Source organism: Meriones unguiculatus, chromosome 7 (genome assembly GCF_030254825.1).
Source record: "Meriones unguiculatus strain TT.TT164.6M chromosome 7, Bangor_MerUng_6.1, whole genome shotgun sequence".
Taxonomy (NCBI): domain Eukaryota; kingdom Metazoa; phylum Chordata; class Mammalia; order Rodentia; family Muridae; genus Meriones; species Meriones unguiculatus.
The window spans coordinates 42,564,834-42,582,443 of NC_083355.1; the positions used below are offsets into that span (position 1 = coordinate 42,564,834).

The following is a 17,610-nucleotide window of genomic DNA, read 5'->3' on the forward strand; positions in this document are numbered from 1 at the left end:
TTCCAACTGTTGTTTTTATGTTTAATTTGTAAACATATTTATTTATGTATTTTATGTATATGGGTACTTTGTTTTCATGTATATCTGCAGACCAGAAGACAGTATTAAACAGTTGTAAGCTGCCACGTAGGTGCTGGGAATTGAACTCAGGATCTTTGGAAGAGCACTCTTAATTACGGAGCCATCTCTCTAGCCCCCTTTTGAAAAATTTTAATGGTCAATCATGGTGGCACACATCTTTAATAGCAGCACTTGGAAGACAGAGGCAGGTGGATCTCTTTGAGTTCCAGGCCAGGAAGGTCCACATAGTGAATTCTGGAACAGCCAAGGCTATATAATAACACCCTGTCTCAAAAAAGCAAAAACCAAAGTAAAACAAAACAAAAAATCAGAGTTTGTGCTCTATCTTTCTTTGTTGGCTCTGTGTTATCCAAAGTGAATTAACTTCTCCAAGCTTCCTGTGTAACAGGAACCATCATTGTCTAACCTCTTTTCAAGAAGGCTGGGAAGAACGCAGAAACCAAAAGTTTAACACTGCTTGCTACAGAGTAGCTCAAGACATTAGTTCTGTGTTTTACTTAAGCCAGGTGTGGTGGAATACACCTGTAATCACAGTCCAGGGGAGGCGGAGACAGGAGGATCAGAAGTTTAGAAGTTCAAGGATGTTCTTGGCAGCATAGTAAGTTCCCAGCCTGGGCTACATGAGCTACATGAAACCCTGTCTCCAAAAGCTAAAAAGAAGGCTGACATGCAATAGGAATTCAAGATTGAATTTTTTTAAACTTTATTTTACAGTATTCTTGTCTATGTTTGTTTCAATTTTTGTTACATTTACTTATTGTGTGTTGGGATGGGGTGTATGTGTGTCAGCAAGCATGTGACACTCAGGCTCTCTCCTTCCTCCATCTGGGTCCTACCAAGAGATCTACCTCAGGTGTTGGGCTTACGGCAGGTTTCTGCATCTGTTGAATCATGATGCTTGTTTCCTATTTTTAGTTTAGTTTGTCTGTTTTCAGATCAAGTTTCACTGTCTAGCTTAGGCTGGCCTTGAACTCTAGGAAATCTTCCTGCATCAGCCTCTCAAGTGCTTGGATTGATAGGCATGAGCCACCGCGCCATGTGCCAGTAAGTATTTGTGGAATTGAGGTCACCATGACTCAGTCCTTTACTGGACTGCAATCCTGAAGAGTCCCATTGGATAGTCATGTCTTTCAGGACACCTGATGATGACACACGGACAAGCTATCTTTTTCACAGGCAGATGTACGTGTGACAACAACTAAACAGACATGACACATACTTGGGCATCTCTTACACATGCCAGAAATGTGTATATCATGCATATCCTTGGTCAACAGTACTTGACAAGAACACCATATGATAGACAGTGTGCTTTGGGTTCATCCATGCTTAGGATCCAACTCTAGCTCTGCTCTTATCTACCAGCTGTGTGATTTGGAGCAGAAAATGTAAGCTCTTGGTACCTTGGTTTACTTGTAAGTGGAAGTGTTAATATTGGTAGAATTTTGTCACTTTGAGAATAACTTTTCTATCAAGGTCAAAACATCACAGGTACTAAGTTTCCCCCAACTATTTTCTGGTCCCAATTTATAGATTCAAAGGAAACCTAATTGAGATACAACATTTATCTTGAATTTTGTAGGACATTAGTGAACTAGAGAAGGCTTAGGGATTTTATCTACACCACGGGAATAGTATATTACTAGTTAACACTATAGTAATAGACAAGGTGATGGGGATGTTTTGTTTTGTTTTGTTCTGAGAGTCTGAGTTCAATTCTCAGCCTTAAGCAACATGAACCAGCTCTTCTCTCCGTGCCAGGGAAATGGGGAGGAGCGGCTCTACCTGTAATAGCAGAGGTGGAAGTTAGGTACCAGAGTGGAGTGGTGGCAGACACAGAACATAAAATACCAGGTGTGAGCCAGCAGTGGGGTGCACACCTGTAATTTAGTATGTTGAAGATTGGGGCTGGAGGATGGCCACCACTTTGAAGTCAGCCTGCCTGGGATATGTGATGGGTTCAAGGTCAGTCTGACCTTCTTTATGGAGACCCCTGTATCGGAAACAAAACAAAACAAGCAAACCAAAAACAGTCTGGCAAACAGCTCTTGCAAAGGATCTGAGCTGGTTCATAACTGCCTGCAATTCCAGCCTTAGGGTTATCTGAAGTCTCTGGCTTCTGCAGGTATCTTCACTCACATGCTTATACCAGCACTCACCTACCCACCCCCACCCACCCCCACCCACCCACCCACCCACCCACACCAACACCCACACCCATTACCCCCCACCCCCACATCCAGTCAATTAAAAACTAAAGGAAACAACACTTGGGAGGCAGAGGTAGGAGGATCTCTGTAGGTGTAAGGCCAGCCTGGTTACATACTGAGCTTTATGACAGCCAGGGCCACATAGAAATACCTTGCCTAAAAAACACAAGTAAATATGTAAAAATCAATCAGTTAATCAAACAACCCCCAAACATTTTATGAAAACCATCCACACAACATTCTTACAAAAATAAGATTATCCTAAGTACAATCTTTAGATTTAACTATTAATTTCTAAGAAATATGAGCTTTGAAGCAAATGTGAATGACATCATGACGATATGGTGAAGTCCAAAATGTAGAAAAATTCTATCGGATATTTCCTTCCTTTCTTCCTTATTTTCTTTCTTTTTTTGCTTTCTTGCTTGCTTTCCTTCTTTCTGAGACAGGGTTCCACAGTAGCTCAGGCTGTCCTTGAACTTGAAGCAAATCCTCTTGCTTAGTCTCCTGAGTGCTGGGATTATGGGCATGCCTGGCATTACGATCTCATTTCTTCAGCAAGTAAGCTTTAAACAAATGATGGTGAAGAAAAAGAAAAAAAAAGACAAACTAAGAAGGCATAAGTAGCAGGAAAACAAGGTGAGGATGAATATTTATTAATCTGTAAAGAGTGAATCATGTTCAAATCCCAATTTAGATAAATGAACTGTAAAAGATATTTTGGACATTACTGAGATAAATGACCATGGATTGACAATTAAATGCTATTAAAATTTTACACAGATTGTATACAGATGTTGTGGTTAAGCAAGGTAGTGATGGCACATGCTTTTAAGGCCAGAACTTGGGAGGCAGAGACAGTCAGATCTCTGAGTTCGAGGCCTGTGTGGCTGGTCTACAGAGTAAGTTCTAGGACAGCCAAGGTTACACAGAGAAACCCTCTCTTGAAAAGCCAAACAACAACAAAAAAGTAAAATGTTAGCTAGGTAGGGTAGAATATGTCTGTAATCCAAGCATTTAAGAGTTGGAGACAAAAGGATTAGGAATTAAGGACCAACCTTAGCTACACAGAGTGTTTGAGGCCAGCCTGGGGTACAAGAGACCACAAAAAAGGTTGCAAAGGCTGAGTGTGATGGTGCACGACTGTAATCCCAGAACTCTGGGAGGCAGAGGTGGCAGATCAATGTGAGTTTGAGGCCAGCCTAGTCTACAAAGTGAGTCCAGTAAAGCCAAAGCTGCACGGAGAAGCCCTGTCTCAGAACCCACCTCCACTCCCTAAAAAAAGTTGCAGACAGGTAAAGCTGGATGACAGGCACAGAGACGGCTACTCTATTCTAAATCTGTTGTATCTGAAGTCTCCCATAGAAATACTAGGGGAAGGCTCAAATCTCTTTCCATTTCCATACATAAAATAATTAGGTAGGAGAGAACATTGTGTGTGCGTGTCCTGGTGATTGAACTCAGATTTTCCATATGATGAGCATGTACTCTATTACAGGGTTATAGCCCCAGGCTGGGGGGGGGGGCATTCTTATGGTGACAGTCTCTTGCTGAAACAGACCAAATTTAGAGAGACATATATTTTAAGTGCTGGGTGGAGGAAGAGAGGTCCTGGCAGGAAAGGAAGATAGAAAAGACTGTTGTTGAGGGGTGTGGAAAAGCCGAGTAGGGATAGATTCAAGGTGGAAGTGTGAGACCCCGGGTCTCACAGAAGGAGCGTCGTGGATGTCACATATGATAGATTACAGGAAGAAAAGGATTAAATGTCTTCATTAGATATAGCAACCAAGGTCAAATGTGATCAGTGGTGGTGAAAGATGGCTACGTTATCAAAAAAGCCTGGTCGTGAAGGGCAAGGGAGACGAAGATAGCTCTCCCCATTGCCTAGGAAAAAATAGCGCCTGTGTTCTATGTTGAGAGGAAGTTGTCATTGGAGAGGGGATGAGGGTAGAGGCAGAGAGAGGAACCAATGACTCCAGGAAGGCTCTGGACTCCAACAAAAGTGTTGAGAACAAGCCACATCCCGCTGAAGCAGAGGGCTTGTTTTCTGATCCTGGCCAATTTACTACCTTAATTTACTGAAATTTTGAATTCTTCAAATTAAATTATGTTTATTTTCAAAGTAAAGCTCTGTTCATAAAACTCCCAGGACAGATCTACTTATTGCAGTTGTTGTGTTGGTTAAAGAACAGCACTGAGGTGTTGGGGAATCTAATTTAAGGCCTTCTGCATGGTAGGCAACACTTGTGCATCTGAACTCTACCCAGGCTGTAGATTTTTCCTTTCCTTTTCTGTTCCTTCTCTTCACTGTCATTGTTGACACTTGGTCTTACTATGTAGCCAGGGTTGGCCTGGAACTCATGATCTTCCTGCCTTAGCCTTCCAAGTGCTGAGATTACAGTTATATGCTACCACCAGGCTAGTCTATAATTTTGTATATGTATGTGTATGTGTAGGTGTGTGCAAATGGGAGCTTGTGCATATGGACACCAGACACCCATATCAAGTGTCTTGTTTTATGGCTCTTCATTTTTTTTTTTTTTAAAATACCTGTCTTTCACTATCCTAGAACTCACTATGTAGATCAGGCTGGCCTTGAACTCACAGAGATCTACCTGCCTAGTATGTGGGTGTATAATGTGTGTATTTAGGCACAAATACTACAGGGGAAAGGCATGAAGGTCAGCGGACAACTTTGTGGAATCAATTCTCTCCTTCTACCTTTGCTTAAGTTCAGGGATTGAACTCAGATCATCAGGCGTTCAAGGCAAGACCTTTCACCCACTGAGTCATCTTGCTAACCCCTCACTTCACTTCTTGAGACAAGGTCTCCCACGAAACCTGGAATTTGCCCTACTTGGCTGGACTGGCTGCTTGTGAGCCCCTGGCATGCTCTTCTCTCTGCTTGCCCTATATGTGGGTACTGGGGATCCAAAGGAATGCCCTCCTGATTGTGTGGCAAGGGCTTTATCCGCTGAGCTCTCTCCTAGCCCAGCATATGCGTTTTTCATTTTTTTTTTTTCCTTTTTCTTTTTGTTTGGTTTTTTTGGAGACAGGGTTTCTCTGTGTAGCCTTGGCTGTCCTGGATTCACTTTGTAAACCAGGCTGGCCTCAAACTCACAGAGATCTGTCCGCCTCTGCCTCCCTGAGTGCTGGGATTAGAGGCATGGGCCACTGCACCCGGCTTACGTATGTTTTCTTAAATGACTTTAGGCATTCTTTTTGTGTCTTTGCTTGTTTTTTTTGACATAGTTTTATATAACTCAGATTGTCTCAAACTTCTTATGACAAGATAGCCTTCACTTTGAAGTGCTGATTCTCCTGCCTTTACAGGAAACACCAAAACGCTGGGAGAGTTATAGCCATGGGCCACCACAATAGGAAAACTCACACACACACACATACACAAACACATGTATGTTTGCATGTTTATTAATTTGTTTTTTGAGACAGGGTCCCTCTACGTAGCCCTGGCCGTCCTGAAACTTGCCTTGTAGATCAGGCTGGCTTCAAACTTACAGAGATCCTCCTATGTCTGCCTTCTGAGTGCTGGAATTAAAGTGTGCATCACCGTATCCCAATAAAAAAGTTTGAGCACGCACACAAATTCAGGAGCCCATACAAGGGACCTGAGGGCATTGGATACTGTGGAGCCAGAGTTACAGTTGGTTATGAGTTGCCCCACATGGCTGCTGGGAACTGAACTGTCCTCTACAAGAGCAAGCAGTACTTGCTCTCAACTTTTGAACCCTCTCACTCCATATGTATATAATATGTAGCCCCAAGCTGGCCTCCACCTCTGACTCACGATTTCCTGCCTCAGCCTCTTGTATGGTAGGATTGCAGAACGCAGGTGTGCACCGTCACTATCAGCTCACCTGTTGGTTCCTTAATACCAGTTCAGCTGTTCATAAGGAGCCCCATGCTAGCCAGGGATAAGAGGTGATTGCAGGTATGTGTGTGTGTGTGTAAGGGAGAGGGGAGGGCGAAAACTACCAGATGGAGAATTATTTTGATTTTTTTTTTAAGGACTGGGTTTCACTGTGTATCCCCGACTGATCTGGAACTCACTGTGTAGCCCACAGTCGAGAACTCAGATCTATCTGCCTCTGCCTCCTGAGTGCTGGGGTCAAAGGGGTGCGCCACCACGCCTGCCCAAGTTTGCTTCTTTTATACCGAAGAAGTTTTCTCACAAAGCCCTCTGAAGTCCCTTCCATCACACATATACAGAATGGCTTACAGGCAAGTCTAACCGCCGTTCTAAACCTTACTATTCAACTATCAGGATCACGCAAACGCAGGTACACAGTGACTATGCCAAGATTGCCCCTGGATCCCACGAGGAGTCCGGTTGAGGAGTGTAGGAGTGAGTTGTTCTCCTCTTCCGGGCAAAGTTTCACTTTGGCAGTGTTAGTGTGGAAGGCTGGTGTTCTGGAGGTGGGAAGAGGAGCGTAGTGAGCTCGTCTCCCTCGGACTTCCGGGCTGAATGGCATGCACCTGACGCCCGCGTGGCAACGGCGAGCTGAGGGTGGGACCGGACCCAACCTACCACCCGGGGCAGCCTGGGCAACTACGCCCAGCCTGTCTGCGCTCCCGGGGCCGCGCGCGCGCGCACGCAGCCGTGCCTCGCGCAGGGTCGGGCCTGTCAGGCAAGGAGTCTCGCGAGATCTGAGACTGAGATGTCTGTCGGGAGGAGGGGAGTGGTGTCGGAGGAGGGGGGGCCACCCGGGCAGCGGCTGAGCTCTGTGGCTTCAGGGCTTGGAAGGAGAGAGGGAGGGTGGCGAAGACAGTGAGTCGGTGCCGCCGCCCGCCCGAGGAGAGAGGAGGGGTCCCGCCCGCCCTGCGCCCGCCGCGGGCCGAGAGCGCGGAGCAGCCGCGAACCTCCCAGGCCTCCCGGCCCCCGGGGACCCCGCCCCGCGGCCCGCCGGCCCGCGGCCTCTCCTCCCTTTGTGAGCGCCCCCTTCCCAGGGGCGGTGGGGGCGGCGGAGGGGTGCGCGTGGGCCCGCCCGCCGAGGGGCCGCGGCGGGGGACCGCCAGGGCCTCGGCTGGGAGCTCCGGAGGCGGCCGAGGCCCGGGCCGGTTCCCCCGAGGCGGCGGCGGCGGCGGCTCCCGGCACTTCCCCCGCGCCATCTTAACTGAGCCCGAGCGTTAAGGGCGCCTCCTCGACCCCGGTCGTCCCCTCGTCCCCCCCCCCCCCCGGCCCCTGGTCGCAGCGCTCGGGCTGGGCGGCTGGGGGGGGGGGGCGGCGGTCTGTCGCCGGGCCCCCTCCTCCTCACTCCCCGCTCTCCGGCGCCGCGGCCAGCGGAGCGCTCCAGGGGTCTGCGCCTGTCCGCTCCGCCCCAGACCTGCCGGCGAAGGGGTAAGGGCACCTCTGCTTTGGGAAGGGAAGACATGGAGGGGGCGGGGAAATTCTGCCCACTCAGGCCTCTCTGGGTGGAAGAGGAGATCTGGGGGCAGAGTGGGGGAGGGAGACAAGGAGGGTCTGTGAGTCTGTGGGTGGGGTGAAGAAACTGGTGAGCGGGGCGCCCTCCTGTTTGGAGGGGCCGGAGCAATTGCATTCCTTTTTCCTAAGGGTCACCGGAAGAGGTGGTGGAAGGGGATGTTTCTGAGAAGGTGTGGCTCTAGTAGGGAGATTTGAGTTGACGTGCACCCCGATTTAAAGGCGCGAGGTCCCTTTCTGCTCTCTGCTCATCCTGCTCCTCCTCCTTTGTAGTGTCTGTATTCTTGAGAATTCTCTGGGTATCCGACTGGATAATTCTCCCTCCCCCCAGGAAATCTATACCTTTCTAATGTAAGGAGTGATGGAAGCATTATTTCATACCCCCACCCCCCCCGTTCTGTAGTCTACTGCAATGCTGCAGAAGTCTAAGTCAGTTTCTTCATACACGGACCCACTGAAGAGGGGGAGGGGGCAGGAGAGGCAAGTAATGGCGCATCCCTTGGAGAGGTTAGCTTTTTTCCCCTTTGGTTTTAAAATAGATTACAAATACTGTTGGGATTCTTCACCTGAGATCTGACCATGGGAACTTTGTCTGCTCTTGTTACTGTTGGGACATAGCCTCAGTTAGAACAGTTTTGATGTCTCTCTTGCTCTGTTTTGTGAGAGAGAACTATGCCTGGATAGACTTGGAGGGGCCGGAACTTTTCATTAGGATTTAATAAAATAATTATATCTTTCCCCTCCCCCCTTTTCCCCTTTGGCTTTTATAGTTCTTGGAGAATTATTACATTCAAACTGTCTGATAATCAGACATTTGCCCCTGGGCTGAGACTTTTTAAGGTTAATATTGTTTTGCATGACACAGAAAATTTCTGAAAATTATTGTTACAAACTTTCAAGTAGCAGATGTTCCTTCTTAAGGAAATGCAAGATAATGCCCCCAGTTATGTTGTGATCTGTATCCTCATTTTTTTTTTCAATTTTGCTTTATGTATACTTACTTTAAATGAAACCATCTTGTTTGGTTTGCAGTAGTACTTGTTGATTTTTGCCCTTAGTATAGTAGAAGTAAAAATAACAGTTTCAGCTTCTGGCAAGTGCCTTTTGAAACAAAAAATTAGCCTTCAAGTCCTGAAGAAGTCTTGATGTACATTTTTTACTGTTTCTTCCTTAGAGGAGTCTTGATGTACAATCTTCTCCCCGCCCTGCCCCCTCTTTTATAGACAGGGTCTCTGTATTCAGACTGCCTGAACTCAGCAATCCTCCTGTCTCACCATCTCTTACGCTGGGATTACAGCTGTAAGCCTCCACACCTGGGTCCATCTTTCCTTTAATTGTTTAGATTTACTAGTGAAGTGATTTTAAAATGTTCCATATGTGAATATTAGCAGTAATAAAGGTTATTACTAAACTATTTTAATGAATTATCTAAGCTTAACTTAATGACTTGTTTTTAAATTATGAATACAAGTATTTAAAGATGTAATAGTACTGCTAGACATTGATTTAAGTTCTTTCTCATGTAGCCCATGCTGGCATAACTGAAGATGACTTTAAACTCCAACCTTCCAAGTGCTAGAATTACAGGTGTGTGCCGTCATACCCAGTTTTGAACCTTTTTTATTTATTTATTTTTTGAAACAGCATCTCACTATTCAGTGGTGAATGAGTTCCATGGCTGGCCTGTAACTTGCTATGTAGGCCAGGTTGGCCTCAAATTCACAAGCTATCTGCCTGTCTCTGCCTGCTGTGTGCTGGGATTAAAGGTGTGGTCTGCCACGCCTGTCCTAAATTCTTTTATTTATTTCATTATTTTTGGGAAAGGTGCATCATGTTTTTCCTCAAATAAAAATTTCTGCCTTATTTATTTTCTTTTAATATTCATTTCAGTTCATTTAATGTGAATAGCACCATTCATTTGAATCTTTCTCTCTTTTTTGGGGAGAGGGTGGGGGAGCAGTTTCCACTGTAGTACAGATTATCTTCAGATGTTGTGTACACAGGCTAGCCCTGAACTGAACCTTCTGCCTCACTTGTGACACTGTGCCTGGAATTGTTTTTATTGAGGCAGGTTCTTACAGTGTAGTCCTGGCTGGCCTTGAATGCGTGGCAGTCTCAGCCTTCTGAGTGCTGAGCTACTGTGTCCAGCTTCATTTGAACCTTTACTTCATGACACACAGTGCATGTTGTCCTATTTGCAGAATATGTAGTTTTCTTCTCACACAGGAAAAGATAGGCCATAATACCTAATTCTCTGTTTTATGGTTTGTTACTGATAATGGATTCATATCATTCTAGTAAGTTTGAATCCAAACATACTGCTCAGGAAAGAATGACTGATTTTATTTTGGAAAGATGCAAGAGTGGATTTATCAATAATGGCCATAAAACTTAAGGATATACGCAGGGCATATATATATATATATATATACACACACACACACACACATACATACGTATGTTAATTGCTTTACTGTCTCATATTCGAACAAAGGCATCTTCTCTATAGCTGGTAGGAGCTCTTCCCTAAAAGTGGCAAAAGTGTGCTGATGATCAGTTAAATAAATTCATTATTAAGGAAAAAAACTGCCTGAGGGTTATTTCCTGCCCTGATGCCACTGTCAGAGAATAATACTGAGAGCTGTGAGTCTGAGTTGATTCCAGATTAGTGTGGTGCTTATGTTTCTAAATAGTTCATCCACAAAATGGAATGTACATCACTTCCTGTTCTTTCACAACTGGCTCTTTCTCTGGATTCCCTTTTAATGACTTAATTTTTGGCATTCTAATATCTGATTTGTTAATTTGGTCATTATTCTCATGTTTTATAAATGGAGGAATTTCTGAGAATCAACTGGTTTAGCGGCTTTTACTAGTCAAAGTAATTTTTTTATTGCTTTTTAAATTTCTGTTTTTTAAGCATTTCATTGTGAATCCTGGCTGGGCTGAAACTCATTAGGTAGATCAGGTTATCCTGAACTTGCTGCAATTCAGCCTCTGCCTCTTGAGAACTGGGATTATAGGCATGCTCCACCAGGACAGGTTTAAGAATATCTGAAAATAAGTGTATATGAGTGTGTGTGAGAGTGCTAGAGGAGGATGTTGTGTCCTCCTTTATCACTGTCTGCCGTATTCCTTTAAAACCAGGGTATCTTGACTGAATCTGGAGGTAGGCTGATGGCCAGCAAGTCCCTTGATTCTCCTTTCTCTGCCCCCCATAGTGCTGGGGAGGTACACATGGCTACAGCTAGTTTTTTATATGGGTTCTGGAAATTTGAACTCAGGCCCTCATGCTTGCTCAGTAACTGCTCTTACCCACTGAGCCATCCCTCTTGCACCAAGAATGTCTTAATAGTTTCAAAACATTGCTTCCATTCTAAAGATGTCTCAAATTTAAACTCTGATGAAAGTTACCTATTTTGCTGTGCTAAAGCCCAGGGCTTAGAGGACGCTAACATAAGCAATCTTACCAATGAATTTCATCTGTGCTGTCTGAAAGGTTTAAAAGAGATACAGTAGTATATAGAACCAAATATATATGCAAACTAAATAGAAAATAATTACTGTATTTTCTGTAATACAGATTTTTGGAGAATTTTAGATATGGTAATTATTTGCATGTTGATACAAAATAAGTGTATCTTAGGGGTAGGGATGTAAGTCAATGATAAGCGTATGGTCCTGGCTTCAGTCTCCAATACTGAATAAACTGGGTATGGTAGGACATACTTGTAATTCTGTCGGTCGCCTGTAATACCAGCATGAAGGTGGAGGCAGGAAGATCCAAAGTTCAAGATCGTTCTTGACTACAGATTAAGTTTGAGGCCAGTCTGGGCTGAGAACATGTCTTAAATATCTGAATATTTAAGGCATGTAATGATACTTAGTCCCATGTTATAATACCAATCGACTAGTAACAAACATAATTGGGATAGTTGAAAAATTTGGTGTTCACTGTAGAGTACTCATACACACACACATGCAACTCTCTCATACTCTCCCTCCCTCTCCCCTCTCAGTTTTTCAAATGTGTGTGATTGTTTTGTCTGTATGTATGACTTTGTCTGTCTGTCTGTCTGTCTGTCTTGTCTGTGTACTGTGTGCCTGGTGCCCAAAGAGTCCAGAAGAAGGGCATCAGATGATCCTCTTGGAACAGGAGTTATAGATGGTTGTGAGCTGTCATGTGGGTGCTGAGAACTGAACCCTGTTCATCTTCATCAACAGCGGCAAGTGTTAATTTTAATCAATCAGTCAATTAGTTAATTATATTCTTGAGTTTGGGTCTTGCTACATTGCATAGTAGTCTACATTGGGCTCATGTTTACTTAGTGGCCCTTGAACTCAAAAGTTCCTCTTGTTCTTACCTTTGGTTTTTGGGATTACAGGCGTTTGCTACCACACAGACAAAGATTGGATGCCTTAAGAATATAATTTAATAGTTTGCTGGTTGTGCTCTGGTTTAGTGCTGTACACCTTTAATCACAACATTTGGGAGGCAAAAGCATGTGGGTCTTTGTCTGGCCTACATAGCATGATGCCAGCTGGCCAGGACTTACACTGACTGGCCAGGACAGTTAGACTGTCTTTAAAGAGAGGAGGGTGGGTGGGGGGAGCTGGTTCCAGCAAGGCATAGGGCATATAACTGTAACCCTTAGCACTTGGGAGCCAAGGCAGGATGATTTACACAGTGAGTTCCTGGATAGCCAGGACTACAGACTAAAAAGAAACAAAAATTGATGTTTTTTGGTAGATATGAATACTTAGTAAAACCATAAGTTGTATAGGGATCAGATGTTGACATTCAAACTAGAATTTAGATTATTTCCTTCTTCATGTCTTATAGAAGTTCGCTTCTATGTTTGGCTGATTTATGTATTAAAATTACTATTTTTCACTCGTATCTCTTTGGCTATCAGTAGTCTGTTGTGACAACAAACTTTACTTTTTCTAACTTAACCATTTAGAAATTAGGAGCTTTTAGGTTGACGAGCTGCCTGCTGTCCAGTTCAGAGTCATATATGAATGAATTACTTAAAAGAAAAAAAAAGGTCAAGTTTGTATAGTCAAGTTCTACATAAAATTGGGACTATCCCCTTAAATAGAGTGCCAACATATGTCCATCTACCTTTTAGGTTTCTGAACTTGTTCATGGCTGGAGTTTTAAAAAACATATTCAAGATTTCCTGTCATAAAATGTAAGTGAGATGATAAAAGCCTGTATTGTTTCATTTCATTTTATTCCATTGATGGGTTAAAGTATTGAATTTTTAGTGATAAAATTTGCTGTTTAATTTTGTTAATGGTGCCTCACTCCTAAAATAACAAGACTTCCTGGCTACTAGAAACACTAATTTTCAGTTGAGATGTTTCTGCCATCATTTGGTAACAGTTGTTTCCGTATCAGTCTCTTCCATTTGTGCTAGAAGCAGATTTTTGTTGTTCTGAATTATGACAAAATTAAGTGGTTCATAAAAGGTGGAAGAGTTTCTTAATGTAAACATTGCCTATAAATAAGTAAGAGTATATATTACCAAAACCTTCCTTAGTAGATGTGCTAATTTGTTAAAAATGCCAGTTTACTTGTCAGGAACCTGAGGTAGCCGGATCTCTGAAGCCAGTGTGGGCAACATAAGGAAACTCCATCTCAAAACAAGCATCAGCTTTGTGTTAGGTGTTTATTTATCAAGTCAGGGTTTATGTAGCCAGGCTGGCTATGACCTTGGCTGTGTAGCTGAGCATGACTTTGAGTTTCTGGTCTTCCTCCTTCACCTCCCAGTGCTGGGGTGAAAGGCATGTTTTTACTACCTCCTTTTTTTTTTTTTGGTGGTGGTGGTGGTGGGGATTGAACCCAGGACTCTGTGTATGGTAGGCAAACACTCTACTAACTGAAGTACATTAGTACTCCTCCAGCTCTTAGTGCTTTTTGCTATGCCATCCAGTCTGGACTTCCTAGGTGCTAGGATTATAGGTGTGCACCATCATATTTAAGAAGGTTATTATTTAAAAATAATTGCATTTAACAGTTCCATGACTTATTTTTAAGCAAAGAAAGACCATTTTTTTTCTTTTAATAAGTAATAAATAATGTGCACAGGTGTTTTGCCTGCATGTATGTTTGGGTGAAGGAGTCAGATCTTGGACTTACGGACAGTTGTGAGGTGCCATGTGAGTGCTGGGAATTGAACCGGGTCCTCAATAAGAGTATTCAGTAACCATAACTGCTGAGCTATCTCTCTAGCCCGTGATAAGTTTAACAAAATTCTTTTAAGATTATTTTAGATGTGTGAGTGCTTTGCCTGTACTTACGTATTTCTGTGTACTACGTGTGTACCTGTTTCCCAGAAGCTAGAAGAGGTCATGGATTCCCCTGGATCTGGAGTTATTGGTTGTGAGCTCCTATGTGGAAACTAGGAACTGAACCAAGGTTACTTGCAAGAGCAGTAGTATTCTCAACTGCTGAGCCATCTCTAGTCCCTGTTAAATATTTGGATCAAATACTTTTAAGCAGATGAATTACATTTAGAAAGACACGCAGAGTTCAGTGACTGAGAATTACCAAGTAATGGGATGGGAACAGAATCAACCATAGTGACCCTGGCATATTTTAAATTTGAGCTTTGAAAATTATTACATTTATTTATTTGGGTGAGGGAGGGAAGAGAACAATTTGCAGGAGTTGGTTCTTTCATTCTGTCATGTGGGTCTTGAAGATTGAGCTTGTGTTGTCAAGCTTGGCAACAAGAACCCTTTACCCACTGTGCCATCTCCCTGGCCCAATTACTATATTTTAATAATAGCATTTATAAGTTGTATAACTTCCTGAGCTTTTTTTTTTTTTTTATCAACATTTGTGGGGTGCATAGGAGGGCAACTTGAGAGTCTGTTCTTGACCTCCCTTTACATATGTCCTGAGGATTAACTTACTCCATCAGGGCTAGCAGGAAGCATCTTTAACTGCTGAGCTTTCTATCCGCCCACTTCCTTAACTTTTTCCATGAAGATACTATTTACTGAGTTGCTAGAGTTAAATAGGATGATCTTTATTTACTTGATATTCCCCTGATACATAGCAAACACTCAGCAAATTGTTGACTATCACTGAGCAGTTATCCCAGCACTTTACCCTTTTTATATTTTTTAATGGGAGGTAAAAAAAATGGGAGGTAGAGGCAGGCAGTTCTCTGTGAATTTGAGGCCAGCATAGTTTACATAGAGAGTTCCAGACCAGTCAGGCCTACATAGACTTCATGACAAAAAAAAAAATACTATTTTAAATATTTATTTTGTGTATATGTGTTTATATTTGAGTGTATGTATGTGTACTACAGGAGCCTTCGGAGATCGGAAGAGAGGGTTGGATCCCCAGGCACTGGTGTTAGAGGCAGTTGTAAGCCCCAGTGTGGGTGTTGGGAACTAAAGTTGGTTCCTTTATAAGAGCTACTGAGTCATTTCTCCTAGCCCCCTTTTAAACTTTATTTTAGTTCAGGAAGTCTCCTTTAGTTGCCTTGTCTGGCCTTTGAACTTTGAATTCTCTTGCCTCAGATTCCTTAGTAGCTGGCTTGTATTTTTCTACTTTTGATTTGAAGTTGAGTTTATGCTTTTTGTTTATATATATTTTTTAAATTTATTTTGTGTTTGTGTGTGTGCAATGTGGAGGTCACAGGACAACTTATGGGAGTTGCTGGTTCTCCCCTCTACTTTGTGAGCTCTGAGGATTGAACTTGGGTTGTGAGGCATGGTGGAACATGCCCTTACCTGCTGAGCCCATCAATGGTTTGTATGTTTTGGCCTCTTATACACATATATATCAGTGTATATATCACAGACATTTTATAAATAAGCTACATTCCTAGCCCCTGTAACTTACTCTGGATTGAACCCAGGACCTTACATGTGTTAGGAAAGCACTTCTACTACCGAATTACAGTCCTAGTTCTTTGGCTGACATATATATTTGAGAGAAATGGTTAGAATATCGAAGTAGCTTACTATTGTATTTAGAACAGACTAGTATGTATTATTTAATACTAAGTATGTGGGGTGGGATAAAGAGAACGGTGTCTAAAAGTGGATCCCTGAGCCTTTTTCTTGTAACTGAAATACCTATAAGCTACGCCCCACTTGCCTGATTGGAATTTTTAAATCTGTGAGATTGTTTTCTTCTTTGTCCAATGTAAAGCCTATTCTAAGGAATGAAATTCTGTTTTTTTCCCCTTTAATACTTCGCGTTTTTAGGAAGAATTTGGTATAACATTTCTTACCCCTTGAGTTCTTTTCTCCATCCCTGATGTTGAAGGCATTTAAGAATACTTATGTGTAAAGCTTTTTTTAATTTTAATTTTAAATTTTTTTTTTGAGACAGGGTTTCTCTGTGTAGCCTTGGATGTCCTGGACTCACTTTGTAGACACTGCTGGCCTCAAACTCACAGAGATCCGCCTGCCTCTGTCTCCCTGAGTGCTGGGACTACAAGCGTGCACCACTATGCGTGGCTGGAAAACATTTAATTGGGGCTGGCCTACAGTTTGAGAGGTTTTGTGTGGCGTTGTGAATGGCAGGGAGCCTGCCGTGTGCAGGCTGCTCACTAGGCCCGAGCGATCCTCATGCTTCAGCTTTCAAGTGATAGCAGCGTACAGGTGTGCACCACTGAGCTTATCAGTAAAGCTTTTTATTTGTAGGATGCTAAGAAAATAACATTTATTTTTGCTTGAGAACGTAGATTTAATATTAAAATATTAATTATGATATGTAGTGTCATAAAATTAATGACTGATGTACTAAATATTAAAAAAGATTTTAGGATGCTTCTGTGTATTATACCTGCCAACTCTAGACCTTGTATTTTGATTGCTTTTAATCTTTTTATAGAAATAGTTATAAGTGTTCAGTGTTTTTGTTTGTTTTTTAATTTGTTAAGACTAGTCTGGGGCTAGAGCATGGCTCAACAGTTAAGAGCATCAGTTCTTGCTTAGAACCTGGCTTTGATTCCCAGCACCCATATGGAGGTGTAGAGCCATCTGTAATGTCAGAGGGGCTCTTTTGTCCTCTTGAGTGCATCGGGCATGAATGTGATATATATACATATATGCAGTCAGAACACTCATATATATTAAATAAATCTGCAGGGTGGGGGCCAACCTGGTCTCATTGTAAGGTGGTAGCCTTGAACTTGCTGTGTAAAAAAGGCTGGTTTTGAGTCCTGATCCTCTGTAAGTGCTGAAATTACAAGCATATGCTACAATTTTGGTCTTTGAGTTTGTGTTTGGATTGGCTTCTACCAGTTTATTCCTATTGAGAATTTATTCCTATTAAGAAAGAAATTTCAGGAAAAGTTGACGTAACATCATTACTAAACAAGGTCAAGGTTTTTTTTGTTTTTTAGAGTTAAGAATTTATAGTCAGGGGGCTGGAGAGATGGCACAGTGGTTAAGAGCACTATCTGGTCTTCCAGAGGTCCTGAGTTCAATTCCCAGTAACAGCATGGTGGCTCACAACCCATCTACACTGGGATCTCATGCTTCTTCTGGCATGCAGGTGTACAAAATATTAATTGTCAGATTTCCCCCTAGATTTTAGTACTCACTGTTGTACTTTATTTGGTTATCATTGTTATAGGTTTCAAGTATTTCTTGAAAAGTTCACCTTTCCCTCCTTTCTCTCCTTCAGGAGAGGTCTCATGCTGTAATTCAGGCTGGTCGGAAACTCATGCAGTAGTCTAGATTGGGCTCAAACTCACTTTAGTCTTCCTAGAACAGCCTCTCTGGGTAGTGTTATACAGGTGAGCTAACCATGCCTAGCTCCTTTTAATCTCTGAAGCATAAACTTTTTTTTTTAAGATTTATTTATTTATTATGTATGCTGTGTTGTGCTTGCTTGTATAC

At 42.7% G+C, this 17,610-nt stretch overlaps 1 protein-coding gene across 4 annotated transcripts in view; it reads left to right on the forward strand.

The window, feature by feature from the left end:
* The first annotated feature begins 6,983 nt into the window (after window positions 1-6,983).
* The window catches only part of Taok1 (TAO kinase 1), a 78,301-nt gene continuing 67,674 nt past the window's right edge, over window positions 6,984-17,610 (forward strand). The window contains exons 1-3 of one of the 4 annotated variants that reach the window (XM_021652690.2): window positions 6,984-7,650; window positions 9,258-9,318; window positions 12,864-12,926. The gene's annotated coding sequence lies outside the window, so the exon portion shown is untranslated. The remainder of the gene's footprint in view (window positions 7,651-9,257; window positions 9,319-12,863; window positions 12,927-17,610) is intronic. The other 3 variants (XM_060387251.1, XM_021652688.2, XM_021652689.2) reach the window with 3 other exon arrangements.